At 55.8% G+C, this 6,000-nt stretch overlaps 1 long non-coding RNA gene across 1 annotated transcript; it reads right to left on the reverse strand.

Annotated features, from left to right (window-relative positions):
• Nucleotides 1-1,555: 1,555 nt before the first annotated feature.
• Nucleotides 1,556-4,587, reverse strand: LOC120403237. Its single transcript, XR_005597495.1, has 5 exons — nucleotides 4,505-4,587; nucleotides 3,748-3,902; nucleotides 2,976-3,130; nucleotides 2,220-2,374; nucleotides 1,556-1,624 (listed from the first exon to the last, which is right to left on the reverse strand). It is a non-coding gene; the product is annotated as an uncharacterized LOC120403237 (long non-coding RNA).
• Nucleotides 4,588-6,000: the final 1,413 nt, after the last annotated feature.

The following is a 6,000-nucleotide window of genomic DNA, read 5'->3' on the forward strand; positions in this document are numbered from 1 at the left end:
CCTCTTTGATCTCCTGCACCCAGGTGGGTTGGAAAGGCTGCTGCACAATGCCCTGCCAGCAGGGCAGGGGGTAGAAGCCAGGAGATCGAAAGTGGCTGCAAAAACAAGACGATGGGAGCTCATGGTCAGCTGATTATCCCCCATGACCCCAAGTCTTTTTCAGGGTCACTGCTTCCCAGGATAGCGTCCCCCCCATCTTGTACATAGAGCCTATATTTTTTTCTTACCTTCTACACAGATGACAATTTCTTTGAAACAAATCCACACAGAAATGAAAACCACACGCAGAGAATCTCCTCTACACCAATGTCTCTTGGTCCTCGGCGAGAGACCGCGAGCTGGAGGCTTGCTGCAGCAAGGCTACAGGACTCTCCGAGGTTCCCCCTGCCCCGCATCCCTGTCCTGCCTGATTTCACTGGCTGGGGCTGTGGGTGTTCAGCACCTGGCAGGTTCTGCCCTCCCCAAAGACTCTCGACGTTGGGAACAATCTCCGACAAGGGGAGGGCTGGGAGCCCTGTTACTGGGCCGTTCCCACCACACTGGGGATGGTGCTGGAGGACACCCTGCAAGAAACAAGCTGCCCAGGCTGAGCGAGGGGTTAGGAAATCTAGTCTCATTAAGAGGAGATTCCCCCCATTTCTGCCCCTCCCCAAGCGGAACAGGGAAGCCTCTGAGGAAATGCTCACGTGCCACTCACTTGCTCTAGATGGGATGGAGCTGGGTAGCAGATGCTCACCGATGGCCGGTCCCTTGCCCTCCTCTTTGATCTCCTGCACCCAGGTGGGTTGGAAAGGCTGCTGCACAATGCCCTGCCAGCAGGGCAGGGGGTAGAAGCCAGGAGATCGAAAGTGGCTGCAAAAACAAGACGATGGGAGCTCATGGTCAGCTGATTATCCCCCATGACCCCAAGTCTTTTTCAGGGTCACTGCTTCCCAGGATAGAGTCCCCCCCATCTTGTACATAGAGCCTATATTTTTTTCTTACCTTCTACACAGATGACAATTTCTTTGAAACAAATCCACACAGAAATGAAAACCACACGCAGAGAATCTCCTCTACACCAATGTCTCTTGGTCCTCAGCGAGAGACCGCGAGCTGGAGGCTTGCTGCAGCAAGGCTACAGGACTCTCCGAGGTTCCCCCTGCCCCGCATCCCTGTCCTGCCTGATTTCACTGGCTGGGGCTGTGGGTGTTCAGCACCTGGCAGGTTCTGTCCTCCCCAAAGACTCTCAACGTTGGGAACAATCTCCGACAAGGGGAGGGCTGGGAGCCCTGTTACTGGGCCGTTCCCACCACACTGGGGATGGTGCTGGAGGACACCCTGCAAGAAACAAGCTGCCCAGGCTGAGCGAGGGGCTGCAGGGGTCTGGGTTAGGAAATCTAGTCTCATTAAGAGGAGATTCCCCCCATTTCTGCCCCTCCCCAAGCGGAACAGGGAAGCCTCTGAGGAAATGCTCACGTGCCACTCACTTGCTCTAGATGGGATGGAGCTGGGTAGCAGATGTTCACCGATGGCTGGTCCCTTGCCCTCCTCTTTGATCTCCTGCACCCAGGTGGGTTGGAAAGGCTGCTGCACAATGCCCTGCCAGCAGGGCAGGGGGTAGAAGCCAGGAGATCGAAAGTGGCTGCAAAAACAAGACGATGGGAGCTCATGGTCAGCTGATTATCCCCCATGACCCCAAGTCTTTTTCAGGGTCACTGCTTCCCAGGATAGCGTCCCCCCCATCTTGTACATAGAGCCTATATTTTTTTCTTACCTTCTACACAGATGACAATTTCTTTGAAACAAATCCACACAGAAATGAAAACCACACGCAGAGAATCTCCTCTACACCAATGTCTCTTGGTCCTCGGCGAGAGACCGCGAGCTGGAGGCTTGCTGCAGCAAGGCTACAGGACTCTCGAGGTTCCCCTGCCCCGCATCCCTGTCCTGCCTGATTTCACTGGCTGGGGCTGTGGGTGTTCAGCACCTGGCAGGTTCTGCCCTCCCAAAGACTCTCGACGTTGGGAACAATCTCCGACAAGGGGAGGGCTGGGAGCCCTGTTACTGGGCCGTTCCCACCACACTGGGGATGGTGCTGGAGCACACCCTGCAAGAAACAAGCTGCCCAGGCTGAGCGAGGGGTTAGGAAATCTAGTCTCATTAAGAGGAGATTCCCCATTTCTGCCCCTCCCAAGCGGAACAGGAAGCCTCTGAGGAAATGCTCACGTGCCACTCACTTGCTCTAGATGGGATGGAGCTGGGTAGCAGATGCTCACCGATGGCCGGTCCCTTGCCCTCCTCTTTGATCTCCTGCACCCAGGTGGGTTGGAAAGGCTGCTGCACAATGCCCTGCCAGCAGGGCAGGGGGTAGAAGCCAGGAGATCGAAAGTGGCTGCAAAAACAAGACGATGGGAGCTCATGGTCAGCTGATTATCCCCCATGACCCCAAGTCTTTTTCAGGGTCACTGCTTCCCAGGATAGAGTCCCCCCATCTTGTACATAGAGCCTATATTTTTTTCTTACCTTCTACACAGATGACAATTTCTTTGAAACAAATCCACACAGAAATGAAAACCACACGCAGAGAATCTCCTCTACACCAATGTCTCTTGGTCCTCGGTGAGAGACCGCGAGCTGGAGGCTTGCTGCAGCAAGGCTACAGGACTCTCCGAGGTTCCCCCTGCCCCGCATCCCTGTCCTGCCTGATTTCACTGGCTGGGGCTGTGGGTGTTCAGCACCTGGCAGGTTCTGCCCTCCCCAAAGACTCTCGACGTTGGGAACAATCTCCGACAAGGGGAGGGCTGGGAGCCCTGTTACTGGGCCGTTCCCACCACACTGGGGATGGTGCTGGAGGACACCCTGCAAGAAACAAGCTGCCCAGGCTGAGCGAGGGGTTAGGAAATCTAGTCTCATTAAGAGGAGATTCCCCCCATTTCTGCCCCTCCCCAAGCGGAACAGGGAAGCCTCTGAGGAAATGCTCACGTGCCACTCACTTGCTCTAGATGGGATGGAGCTGGGTAGCAGATGCTCACCGATGGCCGGTCCCTTGCCCTCCTCTTTGATCTCCTGCACCCAGGTGGGTTGGAAAGGCTGCTGCACAATGCCCTGCCAGCAGGGCAGGGGGTAGAAGCCAGGAGATCGAAAGTGGCTGCAAAAACAAGACGATGGGAGCTCATGGTCAGCTGATTATCCCCCATGACCCCAAGTCTTTTTCAGGGTCACTGCTTCCCAGGATAGAGTCCCCCCCATCTTGTACATAGAGCCTATATTTTTTTCTTACCTTCTACACAGATGACAATTTCTTTGAAACAAATCCACACAGAAATGAAAACCACACGCAGAGAATCTCCTCTACACCAATGTCTCTTGGTCCTCGGCGAGAGACCACGAGCTGGAGGCTTGCTGCAGCAGGGCTACAGGTCTCTCCGAGGTTCCCCCTGCCCCGCATCCCTGTCCTGCCTGATTTCACTGGCTGGGGCTGTGGGTGTTCAGCACCTGGCAGGTTCTGCCCTCCCCAAAGACTCTCGACGTTGGGAACAATCTCCGACAAGGGGAGGGCTGGGAGCCCTGTTACTGGGCCGTTCCCACCACACTGGGGATGGTGCTGGAGGACACCCTGCAAGAAACAAGCTGCCCAGGCTGAGCGAGGGGCTGCAGGGGTCTGGGTTAGGAAATCTAGTCTCATTAAGAGGAGATTCCCCCCATTTCTGCCCCTCCCCAAGCGGAACAGGGAAGCCTCTGAGGAAATGCTCACGTGCCACTCACTTGCTCTAGATGGGATGGAGCTGGGTAGCAGATGCTCACCGATGGCCGGTCCCTTGCCCTCCTCTTTGATCTCCTGCACCCAGGTGGGTTGGAAAGGCTGCTGCACAATGCCCTGCCAGCAGGGCAGGGGGTAGAAGCCAGGAGATCGAAAGTGGCTGCAAAAACAAGAGGATGGGAGCTCATGGTCAGCTGATTATCCCCCATGACCCCAAGTCTTTTTCAGGGTCACTGCTTCCCAGGATAGAGTCCCCCCCATCTTGTACATAGAGCCTATATTTTTTTCTTACCTTCTACACAGATGACAATTTCTTTGAAACAAATCCACACAGAAATGAAAACCACACGCAGAGAATCTCCTCTACACCAATGTCTCTTGGTCCTCGGCGAGAGACCACGAGCTGGAGGCTTGCTGCACCAGGGCTACAGGTCTCTCCGAGGTTCCCCCTGCCCCGCATCCCTGTCCTGCCTGATTTCACTGGCTGGGGCTGTGGGTGTTCAGCACCTGGCAGGTTCTGCCCTCCCCAAAGACTCTCGACGTTGGGAACAATCTCCGACAAGGGGAGGGCTGGGAGCCCTGTTACTGGGCCGTTCCCACCACACTGGGGATGGTGCTGGAGGACACCCTGCAAGAAACAAGCTGCCCAGGCTGAGCGAGGGGTTAGGAAATCTAGTCTCATTAAGAGGAGATTCCCCCCATTTCTGCCCCTCCCCAAGCGGAACAGGGAAGCCTCTGAGGAAATGCTCACGTGCCACTCACTTGCTCTAGATGGGATGGAGCTGGGTAGCAGATGCTCACCGATGGCCGGTCCCTTGCCCTCCTCTTTGATCTCCTGCACCCAGGTGGGTTGGAAAGGCTGCTGCACAATGCCCTGCCAGCAGGGCAGGGGGTAGAAGCCAGGAGATCGAAAGTGGCTGCAAAAACAAGACGATGGGAGCTCATGGTCAGCTGATTATCCCCCATGACCCCAAGTCTTTTTCAGGGTCACTGCTTCCCAGGATAGAGTCCCCCCCATCTTGTACATAGAGCCTATATTTTTTTCTTACCTTCTACACAGATGACAATTTCTTTGAAACAAATCCACACAGAAATGAAAACCACACGCAGAGAATCTCCTCTACACCAATGTCTCTTGGTCCTCGGCGAGAGACCACGAGCTGGAGGCTTGCTGTGAGGTTACAGCTGGCTCGTCACATTTGCCCAATAGGCTGAGTTCCTGCCAAAGGCCTGTAATTCACTAAAAGGCACTTTTTCAGAACAGGGCCGTCGATAGCTATTCTGGGGCTCTCCGCTGCCCCCCCCCGGTGGGGGTGTGTATGTGGGGCCCCAGGCCTCCGTGGGGGGGCTGGCTTAGGGGGTAGGGGGGAACCGGCCCCCAGTACTCACTGGCGACACAGCTGGTGCCAGGTCACTGCACTTCCCGCCGCCGGTGAGTGCAGGCCCGCCCCTTCTGCAGTCCTCAGGGGCATGGGGGCGAGGCAGGGGCTGGAGCAGCACACAAATTTCCTGGTGCCCTGCACAGCTGCGTGCTTTGCATATGGGTAGAGATGGCCCTGTTCCAGAATGACAACCAGTTGTGATGTGAGGACACCAGGAAACAGAGAATCCACCTCTTCCCTGGGTAGTTTGTTCCAATGCTTAGCCTCCCTCACTGTCAAAAATGTGTGCCTTACTTCTCCTTTGAATTTCTCTGGCTTCAGCTGACAGCCCTTGGTTCTTGTTGTGCCTTTCTTGGCTAGATTGAAGAGCACTTTGGTATTCATCATTTCCTCTCTATGAAGGGACTTCTACACCATAACCAAGTCACCTCTCAATCTTCTTCTATAGCTAGGGCCCTACCAATGTCACGGCAGTGAACAATGTATCACAGATCGTCAATTAGCCCTGCCCTGTGAAATCTGATCTCCCTGTCCTGCTGGGAGCCCCCCAGCAGGGGCCTCCTAGTTGTTAGTCCACTGGGCTGGGGACAGGACTTCACCTGCATGGCGACTCTCCATGGGGATATCAGATGCAACTCCAGAGGCAGTGCAGAAGCGAGTGAACTGCAGCAGCCTGGCGTTGGGCTCAGGGGCTTTGGCCCTGGCAGCTTCTGACAAGGGTCCTGCTCCAGCCATGTCTCTGGGTGCCCGGGCTCAGGGCTTCTGGCCCCCATGACTGCAGCCAGGGCTGGGGTGCTGGGCTCAGGGCTTTCATGCCCCTCCCCATTCCTGCTGGAGGTCTGGGTGCTCGGGCTCAGGACTTCTGCCTGGCATCTG

This window comes from Mauremys reevesii, linkage group 4, assembly GCF_016161935.1.
Source record: "Mauremys reevesii isolate NIE-2019 linkage group 4, ASM1616193v1, whole genome shotgun sequence".
In the NCBI taxonomy this organism is placed as follows: domain Eukaryota; kingdom Metazoa; phylum Chordata; order Testudines; family Geoemydidae; genus Mauremys; species Mauremys reevesii.